Source organism: Lissotriton helveticus, chromosome 8 (assembly GCF_964261635.1).
Source record: "Lissotriton helveticus chromosome 8, aLisHel1.1, whole genome shotgun sequence".
In the NCBI taxonomy this organism is placed as follows: domain Eukaryota; kingdom Metazoa; phylum Chordata; class Amphibia; order Caudata; family Salamandridae; genus Lissotriton; species Lissotriton helveticus.
In genome coordinates, this window is record NC_136069.1 from 331,794,906 (window position 1) to 331,821,685 (window position 26,780).

The window sequence follows — 26,780 nt, forward strand, 5'->3', positions numbered from 1 at the left end:
ATGGCCAGGTCTAAACTGGGGTGGCATGGTGAGGAAAAGAATCATGGATTTAACCCAGTTCTCTTGACTGGGGGTGAATGTTTTGATTTGTTCTGTATTCAGTCCATCAATTGTGTGTCTTTTGCCACTACACACCCAAAGCAGCTCTTCCGCGCACTTTAAATAACCACAGAGGACAAGCAAGACCTCATCAAAGTTTTTAAGTGTCGGGCTACGTACAGCGGTGCATTATGCCCAGCCTCTCCTTCAGAGGTCAGGTACGGTGGGAAAATTTGTGCCCCCTGAATATCGAAACCATTATGTTGATGGGACGAAATATCAAAGATAGAATATCGAAAATAAAATATCAACAGATAAGTAAGCCTAGATTTTCTATACCTAACTCCACATATATGTACCTACGAGCTATACATATCTTCAAGTTTTGTAGATGTGTAGTTTGAAATAGTAAATCTCCTATGTGTACTTACCTCTCAGTATTTTGTCCCTCAATATTCTGTCCTTAATATTCTTGTATCACAATATAGTTGGTGTTAATATTCAGAAGTACAATTGTAGGTATAAGGCTGAGGATCCAATCACGGTGGTCTTGATGGTGCAACTCTGCTCTAGCAGGTGCAGCCCGCGGGTCAGGTGATCGGCAATCCTGAAGGGTAGCAGCCTTGGCCAGATTGAAGTTAGGTGAGGTATGAGGTGTCCTCAGCAATTGGCAGTTGTAGCCTCTTTTCAGGCCTACTTTATTAGGCAGATAGTGATACAGGCCCAGCTCTGACTTCAGTAAAAGGCAGTTGCAGAGTTTGGGCCTGATTTAGATCTTGGCAGACGGGTTACTCCGTCACAACGGTGATGGATATTTTGTTCTCCGAAATACAAAGCCAATTGCATATAGTGGAATTTATATTTCAGCGAGTGGGATAGCTGTCACCGTTGTGATGGAGTACCCCAGTCACAAAGATCTAAATCAGGCCCTTTGTATGGGACTACTGTATTTGGCCAGGGCAGCCCAGACTGGGCCTTCTGTTACCACGCAATTGCAGCCCCAACTGGTAACCTTGGGATGGTGGGGTTACGGGTCCTGTCGGGCACTGTAGTGAGAGTTTGGGAGGCTCAAGACTAGAAACCCTCCAAATTGCTGTCATGCAGTATGCTTCTTCCAGGGACGCACTGGACTTCCCTCCTTGCTGGGCAGTCGCTCCTTCTGGAGGGCCAGGCAGGCTCTAAGTGTTTCAGGGCAGGTACACAGCTCCTCTAGCAGGAAATCCAAACTTCAGGTGCTGTCCCCTCACCGTTGAGAGACTGGCTGTTACACAGACACCAACCCTAGTTGAATAACAGTCCTTTGAGTACTCTGCGAATCACTCCTTTCCTTTGTCACAAAGTACTTGGAACTGAAACAAAGAGAGGTGGTTTGGTGCCCACTTTTCCACACAGCTTCTAGACAGATGATGTGGATCCACTGTTTAACACTTTTAAACTGGTTGGGGAGGTTCTTCTTTCAAGTGCCCTTTTAAACGCTGTTCTCCAGACACAGCCTCTGTTAAGAGGGTTTTTTTCACTGCAGGTAGCACTAGGGCTGTCTCCATCCTGGAGCAGCATCATCAGACACACAAAAGAGGTGTGAATTTTCAGCACCTGGCTTTCGTCATTCCAAATGAAGAATAAATTAGGGAAAAAACAAAGAGGCAACCTCACCTTGAGCTTTCCTCACCGTCCTTGAGAGAGTCTGTCCTCCCGGCCCACCGCCATCCAACGAAAGGCAGCGCTCGGGGAGCCTAATGAGCAGCACCTTGCTCCGAGCCTTCTCTCTCCTGCTCCAGCTGTCTGGAAGCACATCCCCCAACCTCCATCGTGTGCTGGGCCAGGCCCAGGTATCCAAAATGGATCAGACTGGCCGCCATTACTCTGGCTCACTCATACCATGTATTTGTTACCCTTACTACACCAACAAACATGCTTAACGCACACTTGGAATACATGTGTGGGTGAGAATTCAAACAGAGCTTTCCCAAAGTGGGCCTGTAGGCCTCAACCTGAGTGACCCAGAAAAAAAGTCTGGTAACACTATTAATTCTCCTAATGATGGGATGCTGCCACCACCGCCCTATGTGAATTCCAAGGTCAGTGCTCAGGGTACGCTTGTGTGCCCCTTCAGGTCACAGAGCAGGTCTAGGACATCTTGTGATCATGAAAAGGCCTAGGCCTCTGCAAAACGTGCTTAGATTAGTGTGAACCAGGGCCAACATAAAAAGCCAGATACCAGCTACACATACAGTTGGGCACTTGGGACAGGGGTACATGCCCATATACTATGTAGGCAGCATTCCTGTGTCAACAAGCCTTCTATATAAAGAGCTTAAGATGGTTAGAGTCACTGCATATAAATGCATACACAACTTTTTCCAGCCACGAACATGAGATATTTTTTCCTTTGAAATGTTTGTTAAAAAATGCAGTCTGAGATGGGTTAACTTGAATCAAAAAGTGTTATCTCTGGCTGTTTTGGGGTGTTTGTCCTTTTTTCTGGATCACCACAAAGGTCAATAGGTCATCTACTTATAAGAGCAGGGCCATTAAAGAATTAAAGAAATCTGTCCACGCCTGCAGTTTCTACTTACAGTATACAAAAGTAAACAGATTTATAATGCAAAACTAATGAACAGAAGACAATGATATGGTCCTAGGACCTGCTTCACAAATTAATCATAAATCAGGAAACGCATTGCTACATGCAATGAATTCCATCGTAGGCGAAACAAAACTATTCATTATGCAACCTTTCTGACACTTGCCTGTTTTCAAATACCCCACCTACATGTGTGGGCTCTTTGTGCTATAGGGAATCAACATGCAAAGGTTTAGGGACTTTTACATTTTAAAAGTTGGTCTTTAAAACGTGTTTCGATTTCATGGAGAATATTTGTGCCCAGCCTTCTCTTCACAAACCTACCGTTGGGAAATGCAAGCTTTATGCAGGATTTCACCCTGGGACATTTAGAAATAAGTTTAGAAGTGTAGAGGGTGTGAGAAAAAGATTGCAATTATCTGTGAATAGCCAGAAAGTGACCAAACCTTATTATTCTTTAACAGCCTGGAGATTATTCCAAGAATTTTAGACTGGGCCAATATGTATAAAATGTGTTTAGAGTTTTTTTATGGGGCAGCTGGGAATTATTTGCATTTCTCAGAGTTGATCTGAGGATCTCCTCATCATAAACCAAAATTTGCAGCACTCACCATATTCCATCAGCATTTATGATCCATTTGAAGAAGTGCTGTAAGTTTTTGAAGTATTTTAAATAACTAATTCCATGAGTGGTACATGTAGTTTACACAATGCAACTTATTTTGCTACATGCATTCAAGAGTATTAAAATACACATCTTGCAAAAAGATATATCTACACTTTACACTGCTTTCTTCGGCATGTGTTTCTTTGACAGCCACAGACAAGAGAAAGATGATTACAGTTTGACATCAATAACTAAGATAATGTGAAGTGACTTTAAACAACTGACGTTTATATATTGAAGAGCAAGTGATGGACAAAGTTTAGGAACGGTGATACTTTCATTTCATTAAGTGAATGTGGATTTGGTGACAGGAAATGTATGAGGAGAGTAGAGAGAAGAGAAAAAAAAAGTAGAGGTGAATTTATATGTTAGGACCACAACTATTAGAGGAGGCTGAATTTAAGTTTTGTTCTTGTATCAATTAAACAACGAGGGAAGAGTAAGCGGGGAGCTATTTTAAGATATGCCTTGTTGATATTGTCTTCTGGGACTTGCAGTCTGTGAATGTAAAGATTTCTTAGCTCATTGACATCACCGGGGATTTTTACGTTAATTTAGGGGCTCTCAAATTATCCCAGAGGATGGGTGGGACTTTTTGTTTTTTTCTGCTAGACTGAGTTGGTCGACTGCATGAACCCGGCTTTGAGCAGGCCAGAATGAAGACAATGTATCTAGGAAGTGCATTTCTTGTTCTAGCGTTAGATATGTAAAACCAACAGGGCCCTGGGGGGAATACAAGACTTTATCTTTAGTAAAAGGTGGACTTCAAAATTTGATGTTCAGATTGCTTAACTGATGGATTGATTAAAGCATACTTAAAGTTCCAAGATGGTCATTTGGCAAACACTGAAGGCTTTCGGACACATTGAAAACAACACCTTCAATCCAAATTAGTAATTGTATTTATATATTACATTGATAAATTGAACACCTCTACATACATTGGAAGGACTTCAAATTTAGGGGCATTCTATGTAAGTAATTGCTTAGACCTCCTGGTCTCTTGATAGGTCTTGAGACGGTTAATGTTGGGGTATATATATAAAAAACACAGCAAAAACCAATTTAGGAAGCATGGAACAGCTCTCAGAAACAGGCTAAGATAAGTGAACAACGCCAAAAACTGTATTATTTGGGGTAATGGGAGGGAGGATGTGAGAGGCCCGTGACAGAGGAGACAGGGGATGGTGTTTTTTTAGCCTCTTTTTTTTTCTTCATGAATTGTGTGCTGCTAATTTTCACATTTATCTTTTTTCGTTTTTGCAAATGCGATGGGTGTTAAAAGTGTAAATGTGATCAAAATAAAAAAAATGCTGCTATGTAAAGGCGCGTGCAAAATAATAAGTAAACGATAACCCAGTGTAAAAATAAATTACAATTTTTATTTAAAGCAGAGATTTGCCAGCTAGCAATGGAACTGAAGTGGTCCACATTTTGTGGTATGTGGAAATAAATTGTGAATGTCACTTGATCTGAGCAATGTATGAAGAGTTCTAACACCGAAAGCCCTGAATGTATAGAAATGTGTGTGTGTGTGTGTATATATATATATATATATATATATATATATATATATATATATATTTATATATATATATATATATATGCACATATATGTGTGTGTATATATATATTTTTTTTTTTTAAGACTTGGGGCTGGTGAGTGCCCCTGCTAAAGCTGTTTCTAGGCCAGACTCAATGATGCTAACCACAACCTGCATAACGTGGGCCCGGTTGTGTAAACCCTCTGCTGGGACCACCTCAGCAGGGAAAGCCAAACAGTTTATGGCAATGGCTCGTCTTTATCGTCCACAAAGAGCCATCCCATAAAATGCTAGGGCTACCCTGCTGAGAGAGTCTGGGCTCCCTGCTGGAGAACAAATGTTGTGTCTGCGACACGGGGGCGAGCAGAAGAAAAAGCTGAAAACGCATTTAACTGGAACAAGGTTTTCCGTCTTTTAATTGCATTCGCGCCCGCACCCAGATGGACTTTTTGGGCCGAACGCTGGGAGCTCCCACTGCTCCGCGCGCTCCCACTGCGATCTGACATCAAGTCGTTTTCAGCCAATTATCGTCGGCAGCAGCCTGGGAATGCGGACAGGAAGGCCTAATACAGCATTAGTGTGTATTAATCAGGACTCGCAGCCATTAATTTCGCCATTTCCCTTCTCCCTTAATTTGACGGAAATTAGCCGGGTCTTCGCTCATCATTAATTATTTGTTTTCTCACCTTTTCCCCTGAAGTTGAGTTCGTGCCAATGTTGTTAGTGTTGTTAATTGGCTCATTTGCCCTATCAATGGATAACTTCCCTAAGCGGGTGTGGGGGTTGGGGAGGGGGGAAGGGCATAGCTCAAGTAAAATAAACACAATTTATTGTCCTATGTCATTGTTCTTGTTTCGCAGACGTACGACTTTTAAGTCGTCTACCTACGCTCTTCCATATCAAATACATAAGGTGGCGACGAAACTGCTAATACAATGTTCAGCTGTAACCTTTCTGTCTCTTTGATGTGTTCGAAATCTCGCGAGCGGCTTCTGTCCCCAGACCCCCTGACCTCTGTGCCGCTGCCATCGCATTACTGTACTGCGGCACAGAGATCTGCGCCTACACCATGCACAACACTGTTCGAAATACTCCACGGAAAACCTAAGAGAAGCAGATTTGTGAAGGACAACCCCTAACACACCGAAGAAAAATAAACCAAAGCCTCACACTTAAGCTAACGCCTCGACCAGTACATGATTTTACTAACATATATATACTATATATGTGATAAAGTACCCCCTGCTGTACATTATAAGGATATGGCAGAGTTCCATAACCATATAGAGGAACAAGTCAGAAGTCAGATTTCCTTTATAAAGCTATCGAACTCCGAGGTGGCTTGCACTATCCTTAGAATATACGCCAGAGGGTACTTTAACCAATATAATACATGGTCACATCATCACCTTTCTCACACATCGCTTACAACCTTGGTGCATAGCTCTTTCATATGAAAGAGCTAGCATGTTTGCAAACATGAAGAATACCGTTTAAACCTCTACTGCAAAATTAAATATGTCAAAAACCTGTTAGATATTGGTTGTCAACAGATATTAGAAACAGTTCAATGCAAGTCAGTTTGAAAATAAAAAAATAAAAGTAACAATAGCTTGGAATTTGTTGAAACATGCAGAAAAATGCAAGCTTTTCTGCAACTATCTAAGGGGTGCTAAAATAGACACGTTCTTTCTACTTTTCATAGTAAACTGGGAAAATAGAGTAGAAGAAATAAAAGCAATGTTCTGTTTGTTGCATGACCTAACTAACCTGCCTTTCACCTGGGCTTCCTGGCTCTAGCAGCAGGCGTTGTAACTTCCGAAATAGCGATAATAACTTAAAATAGTCAAGCTCTGACTTTTTTTCTTTATAATCGGCCACTGGGTGCATCACAAATCGCCGCTTATAAAGAAATTACAGTCTGGCATTTACACAGGGATTACAGAATCTCATGTATTATACTTGCATATAGAGGCTTTCAGCTGGTTCACTTCAACCTTTCGCCATTGGTCTGTTATTGTGTCATTCTTATTGTTCTTCCGCCCAGGGCCGGACTTGGAAACAAAACCGGCCCTGGTAAAGTGCTCGGCCGCCCCCCCTCCCCACTCGGGGGGGTTGGGAGTGCCGCCGAGCTCTTTGACGGTGCCGGTTTTCGGCCAATTTTAGTACAGGGCTGATTTTGCATCTATGCTGAAAAAACGTCCCTGTAACAAAAACGGCCCCCAGGGGCCCAAAACCGGCACCCAACCGTGCGGCACACCGGGGGATTGCCCGGTGCCCGCTATGGCCAGTCCAGGCCTGCTTCCGCCCACTTCAACATGCAGCATATATCATGGGGCAGTAGGTCATCTCACTTCAGCCATTGGCTAAGTACACCGAGAGTGAGCACATTCTGCTTTTTCACAAGGAGGACATAATCACCAAAAATAGCTCCTTTCAGGGCGAGGGACTGCAATGGATATTTATGTTTTTTATAGAATAAAAATATATTTTTTGCTTTTAACCCATGTTCTTTTTTAGATTGACATGGGCTCCACAGCTTCCTCAACAATAAAGTGTTGTAAAACCATAACAAAGCAAAGCAGATATTGATAAAGACAAAATAGTTTGTCTGACGAAATATCAGCAACAAAAATATTGCCAAACAATATCAACAAAAACATTGAGACCACAAATATCAACTTTATATATTTTGGGCATGATTCATAAAGGTAAACTTACACTTTTGTGTAAGTTTACTATTTTTTGCTATTCACACACTCAAGTTAATAGTAAGTTTAGGACTGCAGAGGCTTCGCACTCAGGGTGGAGAACTCTGCACGTAAGACAAGCCTGCACCTACAAACGACTATGTGTGGTATATTTACCAGCAGTTTACAGGTAGAGTCAGTTCCTGGTACAGCACACACATTTATGCCTATAAGAGGCAGGAGAAAATGTGTTTTGAGCATTGGTATGGGGTACACATTTATTTAATGATGGTGGATATATGCTTCTGTTGAATCCACATCTCTGTTCCATCTCCTTAAGTAGACATGCAAACAGTTTATGCTTCTGAGTACATTGAGAAAACTATAACTCTTGTGGTTTTCCAGTAAACATGGATTTCTCTCCGAATTCCAAAAAAGCAGAATATTTGCTTTTAATTTAGGAATGATCCTACGACATCAAGTTCCTGACCCACTTTGCACTTTGTGAATTGGGCAGGTAGGTACAATTGTATACTGAAGACAAGGCGCCGGTTATACCGAGAACGCTTCATGCTGTGTGCTGTGCACAAACAAGACTCAAGCAACCGTTGACACTTATTTTGGAGATGTTTGAAACTGAACCAATATTGGGATCACGACAATATGTGTAGTACGGTTCTGCATGAAGCAATTATCTTAAACCCAATTATGTCTTCGACATAAAAGAGTTTACTAAACTTGAGACAATATTAGTGCATTAAATGCTAATTAGTGCCAAAATATTATTGCCTTAGTAATGCACCACCCCTTGCTATCTGTGGAGGCATTAACTATAGAATTTGAGAGTTATTATAGATGTGGCTCCCTCCCAGTTTTATTACAAAATTTAAAAAACTTAAATTTAAGAAAAGTGCTTTATTTGCATTCATGAAACCAACGGGATTGTACAACCTATACCTTCCTTTCATTCTTGCAAATTGTGGGTGAATGTACTATAATGTGGTAAAGATGAGGGGTGTGTGAGTGTGTGTGGCCATCCATTTGCTACCCAATGTTTACAGAAGTGTGCTTTTTCCTGGTTTGCAGATAAAGATCATGTAAAAAGCTTTTTTTGTGAAAGCTTTTCTTGACACAGCATCATTATTCTCTGTCTGGGTGTCTGGAAAACGCACACAGTTGTTATCTTTGGGTAATTCATTTAGTTACTTTGTCCTTTGTCTTACAAGTGTACTGTACACATGAAAAGAGGCAATAAAACACGGTTTCAGCTCTTGTAAAGTTGGGGCAAGCACTGTTAATAAAACCGGCATTCGTTTTACTAGCTAAAAGATCAATTAATATGCTTTGCTGCACTTTCAAATAAAGTTAAACAGAGTGCCTAATACCCTGGCCAATTGCTTTCACATTTCACAAATAAAAACAATCAATAATGAGAATGGCCTACTTATTGCAGCCACCGGCGTTTTAATACACTTTTTATTTGTAATGTGAGCAGAGTGTAATATACATACTCAAATGCAATCGTGTGGTTTTGTCTCAAGTTATTTTCTGTATAACTATGGCTCACCGGTTTTGATGTGCATACTTCAAATCATACTATGACTCTTGCCAACCTTACGTGGGTGGACATCTTGGTAAGAGGAGAAAATATGCAATTTCGTTCTTTGCTATAAATATATGCAAAATACGTAACTAACAACAATCTGCTCACCCCAAAGCTTGGGTGGCTAATTCTAATTTCAAAACTCCCGATTCAGCGGGCGTGAGTTATAGTTTCCTTACAGCACGTGTTCTAGTTTTTTGAGATAAGTAGAAGTAGAACTGCTGAATTTCCATGGATTTGTGCGTGTAAAATATGAACCTAACTATAACGTCCCTCTTACCTTTGGGTTTTTCAGTGAAAAAAAAGAAAAAATATATATTATATATATATATATATATATATATATATATATATATATATATATATATATATATATATATATATTCGAACACGTTTTCACTCCCAATCTAGGCTGAAAAGATGGCAAGCATGCAGGTATCCGTTTTCCAGTTGCTTTATTGCTATATTCTTGGATATATATATATATATATATATATATATATATATATATATATATATATATATAGAGAGATATATATATATATATATGTATATATATACATATCCAAGAAAGAAGTGAGTCAAAACGCTACACACCGGTGCGGATCACTGCGGTGAACCTGATCCTGGAGGCCGCTGGCTTTTCAAAGTCGGCTCCTCTGTTGACATAATCCACACCTGTTTCACTTGTAAAAACAGGCGCCAGTACACTGGAGTAGTTCTCTGTTATGGTTTTATACACAGTCTGTGTTGATGCATTTTGCCAGGCCACTTCACCTTCTGTTCAGAGTACAAGGGCTTGAACAACCTTTTCTGTGTCTGCCCTTTGTGGAGGATGCCTGAGTTGTGGGATGCCCCAAGCCATATGGAGTAGACTGAAGTAGGTGTTGTGCTTAATTTGGAAAAGAATGATTACCAGTGCCAAAAGCTTTGCTGGAAGCCGGCCGCTTGCGCTACTGAATTTCAGAAGTGCCAAATACCAACACTGTATAGTCTTGATTTCATCCCATGCCTCTTTCATGCACCACCAGACACTCTTTTCCTTATCTCACTCTTTCAGTTTCTTTTTCATCCCTACATGCTTCATTGTCACTGTTTTTCTATCTCTCTCTTCCTCCCTCTTTCTCTCTTTTCTGTTTTTCTCCCTCATACTCAGGGTCGAATTATAATGAGCGATAAAACAGGTACCGGTCTTTAAAAATTAGGGAAGGTGGGCTCCACCTGAAACCACTGGCTCAAATTCAACACTGAGTAAGGGGAAAGCAGGAAGTGATGCAACTTACCGCAAAGATGGATGATGGGAAATACAGTGGAGAGCTATGGCAGCAAGTGAAGTCCTCTTGCTAACTTCATCTTTTAAAGATGGTTTGGGCAGGTAAACGGAAAAAATGACTGAGCGAATACATTAATAGGGAGAGCCAAGTAAAAGCCAAGCCAGGTGTTTGTTGGGCTCTAGGAGCCCATGCATGAGCCGAGTTCTGAATATAGTTGGCACCTAACTCATGCAACAAACCATGTAGCAATATGATAGTTTCTTTAATGTTTTTAAATTTTCTTTAGTGTGCAGAAGGGTTTCACCTTAAGACATCAGAATGTTTTTGTATAGTACACGCCCTGAACTAATGGATTGGAAGTTCTCTTATATCTCATAACAAAGAAAAAAGAGGCTCTGTAAAATAAAAGATTTCACTAGCATCACACAAGGTGGTAAAGCAGGGAAGCTAGGTTTGGTTAAGGGTTTTCTGGTTTGACATTATTCAATTCCCCCATTAGATGGCTACCTCTTTCGCTCATTTTTTATACCAAAGATTTATGTTTTGTTTTTAATTCTTAGCGCATAATGGTAGAAAGTCAGTGACAGGCAGATGCACATTAAGGCTGGGCTTGTTGTAGACTGGAGGGTCCAAGTGGTTCTCAAGCTGAGCAAGAGCCAGGCCTGAGTCTTGCTCAAGCCTTATGTGTCTCACCCATCTCTAGTAAATAGTGACGTAACTTCCCGTGCCGATGGATAATAGGAAGTGAGGTCCTCTTGACTGGCTTCTTTAATAGATAGTATTTGGGGTGAAAAAAATGATTTCACCTCCTGTGTAGATGGATGATGAAAAGTGAAGGCCTCTAGTTAGAAATGAGGGTCTCTAGTGGGCAATGGTTTGCACCTTTCAACAAATAGGGTCTCTTCCATCTAGTCAGGATAAGGGGGATACACTACTGTTATAACCACTGCTCACCCCCTTGGTAGCTTGGAACAAGCAGTCAGGCCTATCTCTGAGGCAGTGTGTAAAGTAGTGTGTAACACAGTGAAAACACTACAAAAGGATACCACACCAGCTTTAGAAAAATAACCAATATTTATCTGTGCAAACAAGGTCAAAACAATAAATGACCAGCATACAGTAATCAAAAATATGCACTTTGCAAGAATGACTTTAAAATGCAGTTCCTTGAAGCTGGTAGCTCCGTCCGGGACTACAGTGATGCTGAAAACAACAGAATTCAACAGTTACGGCCGATCACGTCGGTGTGGAGCGGCGTTAGTGTCTGCAGACTCATAAACAGTACCTTTGGTTCTGGTTGACCTTGTAGGTGCAGGCTAGTTGTGGCAACCGTCGCAGTTGCGATGTGTAGCGGCGCGGCGTGCATTGCCCTCAAGCCGCGGTGCAGGCAACGGCTCGGTGACGGTCGTCCAGCGGCAGCGGCAAGATCAGGGCTGCAGTGCGGAGTGAGGCCGTGCTCATTGAGGTGCAGACAGGTCACGGTGCAAGTGGCAATGATGATTGGTGGGAGCTGGTGTTAGTCGGCCCAGACTGCAGTGTGGGACGGGGCGGTGCATCATGTTATTTATGAGCAGTGCCCCAGACCACGGTGCAGTCACAGGTGTTGTGGTCAGTATGCAGCGACGTTGGTGAGACCAGGGTGGCGGAGAGAAGCTGAAAACAACAGAATTCAACAGTTCTGGCCGATCACGTCGGTGTAGAGCGGCGTTCGTGTCAGCAGACTCATTAACAGTACCTTTGGTTCTAGTTGACCGGGTAGGTGCAGGCCCGTTGTGGCAACCGTTGCAGTTGCGATGTGTAGCGGTTCGGTGTGCAGTGCTCTCAAGCCGTGGTGCAGGCAACGGCTCGGTGACGGTCGTCCAGCAGCAAGATCAGGGCTGCAGTGCGGAGTGAGGCCGTGCTCATTGCGGTGCTGACAGGTCAAGGTGCAAGTGGCAATGATGGCTGATGGGAGCTGGTGATAGTCGGTCCAGATAGCAGTGAGGGACGGGGCAGTGCGTCATGTTATTTATGAGTGGTGCCCCAGACCACGGTGCAGTCACGGGTGTCGTGGTCAGTATGCAGCGACATCGTTGGTGAGACCAGGGTGGCGGAGTGAAGCAAGGCGGTGCGGAGTGTGGTGCCCCGCGGTGCAAGCAGCAGCTCGGTGGCGGTCATCATCGTCGGTGAGACTAGGGTTGCTGTGCGAAAGTGCAGCGGTGCCTTCTGCTGTGCCTTCAGGACAGAGTCAGCAGCTGTGTCGTTGACAGTGTTGGCTGCTTTCCCTCTCTGTGGCAACTGAAACTCATGGTTACAGAGGCGGTACCCAGAGGTTAGTGAAGTCTTTGCTGTCCCTTAGACTTTTTGAACAGGAGGCAAGCTCTATTTCAAGCCCTTGGAGATATTAAGCGACAAGTGAAGAAAGTTCAGTCCAGTCCCTTCCCTGCCCAAGGCAGAAGCAACAACTGCAGACCAAACCAGCAAAGCAACAACACAGCAAAGGGGTAGTACTCCTCCTGGCAGTTCTTCCAGCTCTTCTTCTTGGCAGGTTCCTTGATACAAGCGAGTTCTTTAGTTCTAGGGTCTGAGCCCCAATATTTATACTCAGTTTCTATTTGATCTCTTGGGCAGAGTGTCTGTGCTCTGTCCAAACCAGTTTGGTCCTCTACGGCCCAGCTTACCGGCAGGAGGTCCAAGGCAGACCTTTCCCAGTCAGGTGCAAGGAGAACTCCTCCCACCACTATAAATGCAGCCCAGGTCTAATTCAGCCCAGCCCTGACTCATACAGGAAAGGCAGGACACACCTTGACCCCCCCAGTGGCTGTCTGAAGAGATTGCACATCTCCAGCCCCTGTCATTCCTAAGCCAGACAGTCAATCCACAACCCAGTAGAGGCATACGGGATGGCTAAACAAGAAAATTCCTACTTTCTAAAAGTGGTATTTTCAAACACAGAACATAAAAATAATCTTTCCTAAAAGATGCATTTCTATATTCTGGTTTAAGGCATACTAAACTCCATTTCTCTATCTTGTCACAATGGGAAGATATACTTGTAAAATGTTTACAAAGTATTCCCCATGCTATCCTATGGGACAGATAGCATTTCAATAGTGAAACACTAATTACGCTGTATTTCACTATCAGAACATGTTACACACACCAGTACATGTCCTACCTTTCACCTACACTGCACCCTGCCCATAGGAGTACCTTGGGTCTACCTTAGGTGTGACTTACATGTAATGAAAGGGAAGGTTAGGGCTTGGCAAGTGGGTGCACCTACCAATTCGACATGGCAGTAAAAACTGCATGCAGACACTGCTGTGGCAGGTCTGAGAACCCTTTGAAAGGCTGCTTGTGTGGGTGGCACAATCGTTGCTGCAGGCCCACTAGCAGCATTTGATTTACAGGCCCTGGCAGTCTCAGTGCACTTTACTAAGGACTTACCAGTAAATTAGATATGCCAATCATGGAAACACCAATACATAATTCAATTTACAATAGGAACACTTGCACAATAACACTGGACAGCAGTGAGAAAGTGCAGCGAGACAAAAAACCAGGAAGTCAGAAAGCAAAAAGACAGAGGAAACATGCCAAAAGATGCCAGATCTAAGACCTCTTGCCTGGCTTCTTTTCCTTAAAGTTGCTCCAAGATATTTCAGGAAGAATGGAGGTCCTTTCAAAGTATTTGGAGGCCAAGTGGGAGGGTAGGAGTGTTAAGTAAGCATCCGGTGCTGATAAGGTAAGGGATGAAGGCTAGGGAAGAAGGGAGATTGGGCTGTTTGTCTGCACTATCCTCACATGGTGGGGATAGGTTGGTATGGGGATTTGCCTTTCTTGTTGTTACTCAAAGAATGACAATAAAGGTATTCATTAAAAGGATACCCACATTTAGGAGGTGACATGGAGAAGAGTTAAGGCTAAATAGATGAAGCACGACCAGCTGTATATAGCAATGTTTAAAGTCCACGCTTGCAGATTGAAAACCAAAGTAGTATTCTCTGATCGTTGTTTTAGTCTAGCAATAGGCTTTGATGGAGGGCCTGTATCAGTGGTGAGGCACACTCTCTCTTTAGATTGAAAATATAGCCCATTCCCCTTCTCTAGAAGCACACTGATAGCTGGTTGGTAGTGGTGGGATGGCGGCAGGGTAAGGCTGTGAATGGACAAAAGGCAGGGGCTGGACTCCTCCCCGCTCTCTGCCTATTGGTGGTCTGCCTGACTTCCGGAGCATTGACAGGATTGCACTGGAATGGAGGAGACTCGAGCCAGTCTGTCAAGGAGCGGGGTTGGTGAAGGGTCAGCTCAGGTAGCTAATGGGCTGAAAGTTGTGGGGCCAAGTGACTAGAATGGAAAGGAGTTGGTCATTGCAGTAGTCACAGTAGTCAATTCTTTGTGTAGACAGTGCCGATTCACAAAAGCATTAATGAGAATGGGAAGTAGTATTATATAAGTGCTTTTCTAAGCACGCATGCATGCTTTTGTGAGTTTTTAAACACTTTTGCACGCTTTTGTGAATTTGTAAGCACTCTTGCATGGTTTTTTGAATTGTAAGCACTGTTGCATGCTTTTGTGAATCAGCTCCAAAATGACCAACTCTCCATTAGTAAAAGTGCGAAGAGGGTACAGTCCATTCATGTACTATTCGTGCATGAATATTTCCTGAATATCACATTGTTCAGAGAGGCATGTAGGAGTATGTAAAAGAGTACTACAGGAGTACTATTTTACATACACCAAACGTTTTTGGAGTATGCATAGTAGTTTATTACATAATTATTTGTTTTTACAGACAGTAGTACTACACCGAAAAAAATAGAAACCAACGTTTTTACTGCTTATTAAACTTTAGCAATCTGAAAATGACTTCCTACTTGGTTGCTTTGAATGTGCCCCTCTGCAGTCCCTCCATCTCTTTGGTTGATAGTAATACATGCATGCAGTATGCGGAAGTTTCAAAGACTCTCCCCAATCGTTCTCCGTAGGATGCTTAACATAGTTTACGACCTCATGGCATGCCAACCATCCGTGGAGCACCAAAAAAATCGAAATTACTTCCGGGTCGGATGCGAGTTGTGCTGTCATAACTTTCCTATGAGTCAAATGCTTATAAACTCGGAGGAGGAAAAAACGAAAAACCACATCAGTGTAATTATAGCCCGCTGGGAATGTCAGCGCAAACAGAAACAGCAGAGGCTGGAAACCTGACATTAGATAAACAGAGCCGCCGCCAGCTACGCGTCGACCCGACAGCCTGCACACGTGGAGGGCCGCCATTTTCAGCAGGCTGTCACTTGTAGGGGGCTGGGATGCGGACCACGGAGACACCGACTGAGCGTGCAGACCCAAGGCCAGTGAGCGCGCCGAGATGTTTGACTATCACTTATCTAGAATCAGGGCAGAGTTTATTCTCAAAACACCCGGGAATGGAAAGTGTCAGTTCAATATTTACAGGTTCGCTGACAAGGGGGTTCTTTCTGTATCAGTGGTGGTCGCGCAAACAGAACTCAGCACATTTAGTCCCACAGAGGGTAGGCTAAAGGCAGGGAGGTCAGGGGCAATATCCTCTTTGGGCACATTATTGTACTTTTAAGTCTCAGGTTTCTTTAAAAAAAAAAAAACTAAAAAAAAACGACGACATGGTAAAGTCCAAAATGTACTCTGCTTGTTTTAAATGTTGCAATATATTCTTAAAATACTTAATAGCAATTCATATGATAGAAAGCAGCCTTGATGAAGTGTCACCTGGTGTACTGTGTCTATCTGTGGAGGCCACTCATTTAATGATAATAATACATTGTGGAAGGATGGAACACTGATCCGGGATTTGAACTCATGACTTGGTGATCACCACAGATCTCAGCAGCAAGAGCTCAGTATAATGAGGATTCCTCTGCAAACATCAGAATGATTATGGCAGATTAGAAAGAGGTGAATGTTACTAAATGGTTAAGGTAAGGAGATACTCAATGTGCCCCACTAAATAAAATAGTCTTTTATGTTGCATGTAAGGCAGCCAGCTTAAACATTTTAAGCAAACACTGCTTTGCAAAGAGAAGACAAATGAATGTATGTGACAAGGTACAGTGTCAGTGTCTGCTTATTTTCTCTGAGTTTGCATCCTGACACATTCAACTGTGGTGGTGGAGCTCAAGAGGGGTCCAGGACAAAAAGACCCAGGGTACTGGCCCCATCTGTCCCAGTCCCCCACCCAGAGACACCACTGTCCTGACAAAACATTGTAGGCGAGGCACCATCATTTTGGGTTATGCCATTCCGCTTGGCTCTAAGGAGTTAATTATGCATAGCTTGGAAGGCAGGGGAGGGAATTCTTCTCCAGGTATGCATAAACAGGTGACAATCCTTGACCAATTCCCAATTGTTCAAGATCCTGCAGTCAAGAAAAAAACTAAAGTGCTCACGATCCTGAGTGGCATGAGTGAGCTATTTTCCCCTTAAAATGGCCTGTTAAATGCATGGAAATGTCATCCAGCAAGAGTGGTGTGAGAAACAGAGACTGATTTCAAAAAATGTCTTTGACTTACACATGGCCGTGAGTGTAATAAAGTACTCAGATTTAGTCCCCTTAAGTCTATGCCCTGGAGTTCCCAATACCAGGGGTACTGGCAACTATCTATGGAGTGAGATGTAGAGTTATTGGGGATTACCAAGTTAAACCTAAGGTTCCCCTGAGAAATGAGGTATTACCTGGGTAATTGGTAATTATAAAATGAAGAGCCTTAAGTTCAAATCTATTTTGCTGTCACAATGGCTCCAATTCGCAAAATTGGAGCAGTTGCAACCACAAAATAGCTTTTGGGTTTGTTCTAAATCCAAATAGTGATTCAGTAACTTGCAAAATAGGTTTGCAATTAGATACCCAATTGCAAATTTAAAGGGGCGCTTTTATTGTATCCCTGCCTATTTGCGATTTCTTATGGTATATACAATGGTTTGCAACTGCAATTGCAAATCATTGATAGGTTACCAACACCTCAAAGGAGCTGGTAGCCAATTCACAAATAGGAAGGGGTCCTTCTGGAACCCTTACCCTTTGTGAATGTTGTAAAAAATATTTTTTAGTAGTAGGCAGTAGTCTCTGGGACTACAGCTTATTGGTAAAAAAAAAGGGTTTGAAATGTTCATTTTTCTAAACACATCTCATGTCCTTTTAAGGAAAACAGGCTGTGTTTACAGTTTGCTTTATATGAAAGCAATCACAGACATTGTGGTCTGCTGACTGCAGCCAACCAACATCCCTGTGATGGCAGCGATTCTTCATGGTTTGAAATTCACAACCTTCCTCATGCATATTAATGAGGTAGGTCAAATTGCAACCCCCTATACATTTCAGTTTTGAAAAAGCAGCATGTTTGAACATATATGCGGGTTTGCAAGAAAACAATGCATTTGGTAAAAGTCAGTGCGTAAATTGCAACCATTTTTACCGAATGCATTGTATTAACATAAGAAGATCAAGAGAAGCACTGACTGATCTTAGAACACATCTCTTCAACAAGCAACTCATTGTCACTAATAGGGAATCTCTTTGTTCCATCAAGTCCACACAAATGTCATGTATGTGCATGATCATGATTTTTACCCTCCCACTGATATTATGTATAATGCTTCACTGATCAACAACTAGACTCATCGTATTACAAGTACCTATAACAATGCTATTACAGGACTCCAAAACTTTTCATAAATTGCCCACATGCTGGCTTGTATTCTTAAATTAGTTATGCCACCAGAAGTAGTGCCATAGAACATACTATTTTATTTCCTCTATCATAAGAAGGCATCCCTCGCAGATACTGTCCTAGACAGCACCTGCCAGAGTGCATGCTAGGTAGGCATAGGTGATCCAGACTTACAAAACAGGACATAAGAGTATCTGCCCGAGGGAAGAGAAAGTCCAACTCATTATCAAATAAAATACGCCACCTGACCTACTGTTCCAAAGAACAGGTTGGTCATCAAATATATTGATCTGAGGGTAAACTAATCATCACAGTTGCTGACCAAGAGAACATTCCCATTAGAGTTACTGACTCCAACAAGCATGTACATCATAAGATAATTCTATGCAATTAGGAAGGAAGATCTAATAATTAATTTAGTAACATAATATTGCTCACCAATTACTTTAAATGTGTGTCATTAAAGGCGATCAATTAATCCTGCATTCTACTAATGCCTATCAAGTAGTTATAACACAATTTACATGTACATTTTATAACAATAATGCTGAAGGGCAATTAAGTGAATGCCTCATCTCAAATAGCCCTCTGCTAAAAAGAGCTTTAATGAATTCTGTGCCATAACATTGCTCCTCAATTATTTCTGAGCCATAATTAAGATCAAATTTAAATAGGGCTGTTGATAGCTCAATTTAAAGCTGTGCCTTTTGTTTGGTGCATTGATAAAATTATGTGATACTGCATGCTTTAGTATCGATAAAAGTAACGTGACAGTAGGCCCAGGAATACCAAGACCATGTCTTATGGTGAGATGGTTTGCACTTGTAAAGCAGACTTTCACAACTATGTCCCTCAAAAAGTTAACAGTGAATTCCTCCTGATTCCAAAATGAGGCCATTTTATTAATTTGTCAGTTTTTTGTGAAGATCAGTGAGAAAAAGCTGATGCAAACATTTCAAAAACATCTGTCTGTACTTAGCTCATAGGACTTTCTTTGGCATAAAAAAAGTCTGAGCTTTCCAAGCTCCTTGACAAGTACACGCCTACATGCAATCTTTGGTCTCTGACTGATTCTGTTCTTAAAGTCCCTCATAGAAGTGTGTCTCACAGACTCACCGACACCACCGACACCCGCACTGAGGTATCTGGTTCAGTTGACAGCTTGCAGCTCTTTCCGAAGATCACGGCACAGATGGCAGCGGAGTTCTGAGCCACGACACAATTGATCCTCACCGGGTGGTAACGTATAGCTACTCCCCTCCTTCTCATGTGGTGGGTTGTATGTGCGGGGGCCCATAGTATTGTGGGCTATCCAACCCACGCAGTCCGTTCAGGGACGTTCGACGGAGGCCTACCACCCCCGGTATGCACACGAACTTGACTGACTTGTGCCCACGTTGGGCACCAAGGTTTGGCTCCTGGGTACGTTGGCTCAGGGACCTTTTTGTTCTGGGGTTACATGTTCGCGAGACACTCTCTTTTTCTAGCACAACAAGACATATGGGGTCACCCAGTTGTTTCACATTGCCGCACCGCACAGATGGTAATGGGACCTCTTAACAACTACCAATTGTGCACCTGGAACGTGCGTGGCATGGGGTCGGTGCACAAACGACACAGGATTCTTGCACAACTCAACCGCAGGGGGACACAGATTGCTTGCTTGCAAGAGACACATTTGAACGCTGCTGAAGCGGTGAAACTGCGCAAGAAATGGAGAGGGCAGCTCTTTTCTACCTCATACTCTGCATTTTCAAGGGGGGCGGCTGGAGCAACGGATTGATCAGGAGGGTCACTATGTGTTTGTACGGGGACTGTTGGATGGGGAGGCGGTTGTCATAGGATGTGTGTACTCACCTAACGCAAACCAGTCGGAATTTTTGTTAACTGTAAACGAGGTACTTGCAGGTTGGGCTGATCTTCGCTGGATCATCGGGGGCGATTTCAATGCTGTACTTGATGTTAGGCTAGATAGATCACACCCCCCCTTACAGGCTACCGAAAGCAGGAAACAGGCAGATGAGCTTGCAAGTTGGGCTGAGGGCTGGGATTTGGCGGATGTGTGGCGCAGCATACACCCTCTGGATAGGGAATACACCTTTTTCTCCCCTCCCCACCAGCTTCACACCAGAATTGACCATGTGTTCTGCTCCCGTTCCCTTATGGCACTGATTGTCCAGACCCATCACATGGGGAAAACTCTATCGGACCACAAACCCGTGGAGATTACATGGCAGTGGGGTAGGAGGCTAGCTCCCATCCCGACTTGGCGACTGTCTCCTGATCTCCTCGAGGATTCGGTCTTCCGGTCCTCCCTGTCCGACACCATTGACACCTACTTCCCCACGAATACGAACACGGCCAGCTCCCGACAGATTGAATGGGACACTTTCAAAGTCTGTCTTAGAGGGGCTGCTATGACCACTAGGGTGGGGAGGAAACGCGAGGTGATAAGCCAACTGAAGGAGGTGGAGGGCTCACTCGCGTCCCTAGAGAACGAAGCAGCGGGCACCAATGCTCCCTTTACACCACTGCAAGAGGCACATATTAGACACGCAGAGCTTCTGGAAGACCTGCGGCTTATAGACTATAGGGAATACACGAATAGGCAACATACACAGGCAGACCGCGCCGGTCCCCTACTAGCCCGCATTCTACGGGACTCCCCGATCAGCCATCCCGTTTTGAGGGTCCTGGACCAAACTGGCCTCCCGGCTACCACCCAAATAGGGATTAATACGGCGTTCAAGGACTATTACACCACGCTGTACGGCCCCCCACAGCCCCTATCAGAACCCGCACTTGCGGCCTTCATGGAGGGACTGGACCTCCCACAACTTACTACCAACAAGAACAAAGACTTGAAGCGTACTATCTCAGTGGCGGAAATTAGACAGGCGATACGAGCCCTCCCGAAGGGCAAGGCCCCCGGAACGGATGGCCTGCCAGCTGAATTCTACGCAACATATATAGACCTCCTGGCCCCACGGTTACACACTGTTTATCTGGAAGCCCTGCGTACTTCCTCTCTACCGCAATCATCCATGCAAGCACTGATCACGTCCCTCTTGAAACCGGCCAAAGATGGTCTGCAGATGGCCGATTACAGACCCCTGTCCCTTCTCAATACTGATTCTAAAATATTGAGCAAGGTGCTGGCGTCGAGGCTCGTGCAGTATGTGCCACAGCTGGTCCACCCAGATCAGTGTGGTTTTGTGACGGGCCGTAATACGGCCATGAACCTTAGGCGCTTAGCCCAGCTCATGCTCGGGGTTAATGCGAACGCGGCCTCCGAAGGCTGCATATCTCTAGACTTAAAACAAGCGTTTGATTCCTTGAGGTGGGACTATATGTTCGCCACCCTGTCAAAATTTGGGATACCGCCCGAATTTCTCGCTTGGGTCAGATTACTGTATACCATCCCCACGGCCAGGGTGCGCACCTCCCAGCAAATCTCTGGTCCCATAGCCATAGCACGAGGAACCAGACAGGGCTGCCCGCTCTCCCCTCTCCTATTCGTCCTTGTCCTCAAACCGTTGCTCTGCAGGCTTCGGTCGATGGCCCCCCAATATGGAATACGCCGACATGGTACGGAGCACATCGTATCTGCTTACGCGGATGATATTATTTTATATCTCCGAGACCTGAGGGGCGACTTGAGTCCGGTTTCCCAGGTTTTCGAGGACTTCAGAGAGATCTCTGGCCTCACCATCAGTGAGTCTAAATCCTATGGGTTCACCTTTGTAGCCGCAGACGAGTCGGCCCCCCTGCCTTTTGCCCCTCATGAATTCCAGATGGCGGAAACCACTTTCCGATATCTTGGGATGCAGATATACAGAGAGGCGGGCATGATGATAGACGGCAACCTGGGAAGGGCCATCAGAACACTGAAGTCACAAATTCAGTTCTGGCTAACATTGCCGCTCTCCATACCCGGCAGGGTGGCAATCTCCAAGATGGTGATGCTCCCCCGTCTCATCTACTACTTCACCAATCTGCCATTCCAGATCCCAGCGGTGACGTTTACGACCCTCGACTCCCTCCTCGCAGAACTTGTGTGGGGGCATGGCTGTAGACGCATAGGTCTGGCCAAGTTGCAGCTCCCCTCTGGCTCTGGAGGCATGGGCTTACCGGACTTCAGGGCTTATAATTATGCGTGTCAGCTACAATGGCTAGCTTACTGGGTGGCAGGCCGCAATCTTCATGAGATCAATGTTTCGAGGGACGACCATGCTAGGGGGAGAGTGCACATCTTACTCCTGCCTGGCTCGGATCTACCTAGAAACGCCCCGCCGCTTCTCAAGCTGGTGGTAACATACTGGCGGAAGTCATTAAAGTACACGTCCCCCGGGACACCTTATGCCCCCACAGTCCCACTGTTGGGCATACCTCTAGGCTCGGGCACACTCACGACGACCTTGCTGGAGCCCTGGCATGATGCAGGTGTGACACACATGGGTGACCTGTTTGCGGAGGGGCACCTATTATCTTTCGAAGACTTCAGAACCAGGATGGGCGTCCCCAGAGGCTCCTTTCTCCTGCATGCCGGACTCCGCCATTATATTACACGCAAGTGGTCACCTGACGGGCGGGAGCCTGTTACGAACCCTCTCATTACAATGCTCTACCTCATGGGAACGGGCGGCCATCTGACCAGGTGGCTCACAGCTAGCATCAGAACGGGGAGGGCACTTACACTGTCACCACTGCGGGCGGCATGGGAAACAGATGTTGGAAGGCCACTGAGAGACAAGGAGTGGGAGCACATACTTCAGTTCCCCAAAAAAGTAGCCAGGAACCCCAAATACAAGTTTATCCAGCTGATGTTACTACATAGAGCCTACCTGACTCCACACCGCCTACATGTGATGTTCCCTGCATCCAAGAGCAACTGCCCTCGATGCGATGCTGACGACGCATCACTGATACATATGCTGTGACACTGCCCTAAACTAGGGTATTTCTGGAACACTGTCCATGACTCACTCGAGAAGGCTGGTACTCTGCCTAGGTCACCTACACTGGAGCATACATTGCTGGGGCTGGGGCCATCGACACGCACCAGAACCGTGGCGGCGCGCTTCTCAGATCTGGCCCTGTTGCTGGCGAAGCGCGCCATCACGATAAGATGGAAATCATCTAAGCCGCCCAACCCTGACCTGTGGCGGGCAGAAGTAGTGCGTTGGGGTAAAGCTGAGGGTGAAGCGCTACAGAGAGAGGAAAGTAAGGGCCACCGGAAAACTCCGATCTCACTGGAATGGTTTGCCGCGTTGGGGGCATTTGAGACTGCTAATGACGAGGATGAAGGGGATACAAGTGAATAGACACCTATGACGTCGCTATGCCTTGATTCACTCACCCATGCACGATCACTGCCTACGGTGCACTGCGATGGGGTACGGGGGACCCCGACCCATCGAACACACTAACCCACCCTACCTGTGTGTTCGACATACACTACTTTTTCATATATTGGGAGTGACCCACTTGTTGATATTTTGATTATGTGCCTGTTTGAGAGTGTCGGGTGGGATTTCCTAGGGGTGGGGGGTGGGTTTGGGTATGAACGGGATTTGTTAGTTTGTTCTGATACATCGAAAAATGAAAAATCGAATACACTGTGCTTATACATATGCTCTGAGCAACCGCATGCACGTACTACCGGGGTTCATACTGAGTTTGTATATATGAATATGTGTGCATGTTACTGCTCTCCAAGCTATGCTAATAAAAAAGATTTTCAAAATGAAAAATAGAAGTGTGTCTCATATGAGCACTGGGCGGTGTGCTTTATAGGAGCACTGGTTGGTGTGCCTCGTAGGAGCACTGGGTTGTGTGCCTCATAGGAGCACTGGGAGGTGTGCTTCTTAGGAGCACTGGGTGGTGTGCCTTATAGGAGCCCTTGGTGGTGTTCTTCTTAGGAGCACAGTGTGGTGTGCCTCATATGAGCACTGGGCGGTGTGCTTTATAGGAGCACTGGGTGGTGTGTCTTGTAGGAGCACTGGGTGGTGTGCCTCGTAGGAGCACTGGGAGATGGGCTTCTTAGGAGCACTGGGTGGTGTGCTTCTTAGGAGCACTGGGTGGTGTGCTTCTTAGGAGCGCTGGGTGGTGTGCTTCTTAGGAGCGCTGGGTGGTGTGCCTCATAGGAGCACTGGGTGGTGTGCCTCGTAGGAGGACAGGGTGGTGTGCTTCTCAGGAGCACTGGGTGGTGTGCTTCTCAGGAGCACTGGGTGGTGTGTGCATCTTAGGAGCACTGGGTGGTGTGATTCTCAGGAGCACTGGGTGGTGTGCTTCTCAGGAGTACTGGGTGGTGTGCTTCTCAGGAGCACTGGGTGGTGTGCTTCTCAGGAGCACTGGGTGGTGTGCTTCTCAGGAGCACTGGGTGGTGTGCTTCTCAGGAGCACTGGGTGGTGTGCTTCTCAGGAGCACTGGGTGGTGTGCTTCTCAGGAGCACGGGGTGGTGTGCTTCTTAGGAGCACTGGATGGTGCGCTTCTTAGGAGCACTGGGTGGTGTGCCTCGTAGGGGCACTGGGTGGTGTGCCTTTTAGGGGCACTGGGTGGTGCGCTCCATTGGAGCATTGGGTGGTGTGCCGCATAGGAGCACTGGTTGATGTGCCTCATAGGAGCACTGGGTGGTGTGCCTTATAGGAGCACTGGGTGGTGCACCTCGTAGGAGCACTGGGTGGTGCGCTTCTTAGGAGCACTGGGTGGTGCGCTTCTTAGAAGCACTGGGTGGTGCGCTTCTTAGAAGCACTGGGTGGTGTGCCTCGTAGGAGCACTGATGGTGCGCCTCGTAGGGGCACCGGGTGGTACGCCTCGTAGGAGCACCGGGTAGTGCGCCTCGTAGGAGCACCGGGTAGTGCGCCTCGTAGGAGCACCGGGTGGTGCGCCTCATAGGAGCACCGAGTGGTGCGCCTCGTAGGAGCACCGGGTGGTGTGCCTCGTAGGAGCACCGGGTGGTGTGCCTCGTAGGGGAACCGTGTAGTGTGCCTCGTAGGAGCACTGGGTGGTGCGCTTCTTAGGAGCACTGGGTGGTGTGCCTCGTAGGGGCACTGGGTGGTGTGCCTTTTAGGGGCACTGGGTGGTGCGCTCCATTGGAGCATTGGGTGGTGTGCCGCATAGGAGCACTGGTTGATGTGCCTCATAGGAGCACTGGGTGGTGTGCCTTATAGGAGCACTGGGTGGTGCACCTCGTAGGAGCACTGGGTGGTGCGCTTCTTAGGAGCACTGGGTGGTGCGCTTCTTAGAAGCACTGGGTGGTGCGCTTCTTAGAAGCACTGGGTGGTGTGCCTCGTAGGAGCACTGATGGTGCGCCTCGTAGGGGCACCGGGTGGTACGCCTCGTAGGAGCACCGGGTAGTGCGCCTCGTAGGAGCACCGGGTAGTGCGCCTCGTAGGAGCACCGGGTGGTGCGCCTCGTAGGAGCACCGAGTGGTGCGCCTCGTAGGAGCACTGGGTGGTCTGCCTCATAGGAGCACTGGGTGGTGTGCTTCTTAGGAGCACTGGGTGGTGTGCTTCTTAGGAGCACTGGGTGGTGTGCTTCTTAGGAGCACTGGGTGGTGTGCTTCTTAGGAGCACTAGGTGGTGTGCTTCTTAGGAGCACTAGGTGGTGTGCCTCGTAGGAGCACTGGGTGGTGTGCCTCGTAGGAGCACTGGGTGGCGTGCCCCTATGGTAGTGTGCCTCATAGGTGTACTGGGTGGCATGCTTCTTATGAGCACTGGGTGGTATGCCTCATAGGAGTACTGGGTGGTGTGCCTTACAGAAGTACTTGGCGGTGTACTTCTTAGAAGCACTGGGTGGTGTGCCTCATGGGAGCACTGGGTGGTGTGCTTCTTATGAGCACTGGGTGGTGTGCCTTATAGGAGCACTGGGTGGTGCGCTTCTTAGGAGCACTGGGTGGTGTGCTTCATAGGAGCACTGGGTGGTGTGCCTCATAGGAGCACTGGGCAGGGTGCCACATAGTGGCATTGGGTGGTGGGCCTCATAGGAGCACTGGGTGGTGTGCTTCTTAGGAGCACTGGGTGGTGTGCCTCATAGGAGCACTGGGTGGTGTGCCTCATAGGAGCACTGGGTGGTGTGCCTCATAGGAGCACTGGGTGGTGTGCCTCATAGGAGCACTGGGTGGTGTGCCTCATAGGAGCACTGGGCAGGGTGCCACACAGTGGCATTGGGTGGTGTGCCTCATAGTGGCACTGGGTTGTGTGCCTCATAGGAGGACTTGGGGTTATGCCTCATGGAACAACTGATGACATTGCAAGAGAGGGACAGCAGCCGTTGTGTATAATATGAGCGCTGGCTATTTTGCAGTTAGAGCACTGGAAGATGTTTGTTATGGGGCAAAGGATGGTGTGCAGCCAGGGTACAGAGTGATGTACATGGATGCACATGGTGATCCATAAAAGGGGGCACACGTTGGTGTGCAATACGTGGGACTGAGGACAATGACAGAAAGGTGTAAAGGTGAAGTTTGTCAGGTGTGTGCAACTCATCCAGAGGGTTATTTCATTTTACAATTCAGTGGCATGCAGTATTTGATTCAGTGTGAAACTGGACTATAGGTATCAGAAAACAAAGAATTAACAAGCATTTACAATGCAATTGGTTTTGAATTTGTGAAAGTTAGAGCTCTTGGCGTTGAAAATGACAATGTTTTTTACCCTTGTTGTTTTGTATAGAGTGATGATATTTGCA

At 45.7% G+C, this 26,780-nt stretch overlaps 1 protein-coding gene across 2 annotated transcripts in view; it reads right to left on the minus strand.

Annotated features, from left to right (window-relative positions):
* The window catches only part of ATP8A2 (ATPase phospholipid transporting 8A2), a 1,791,179-nt gene that overhangs the window by 286,218 nt on the left and 1,478,181 nt on the right, over positions 1-26,780 (minus strand). The window lies entirely within an intron of this gene.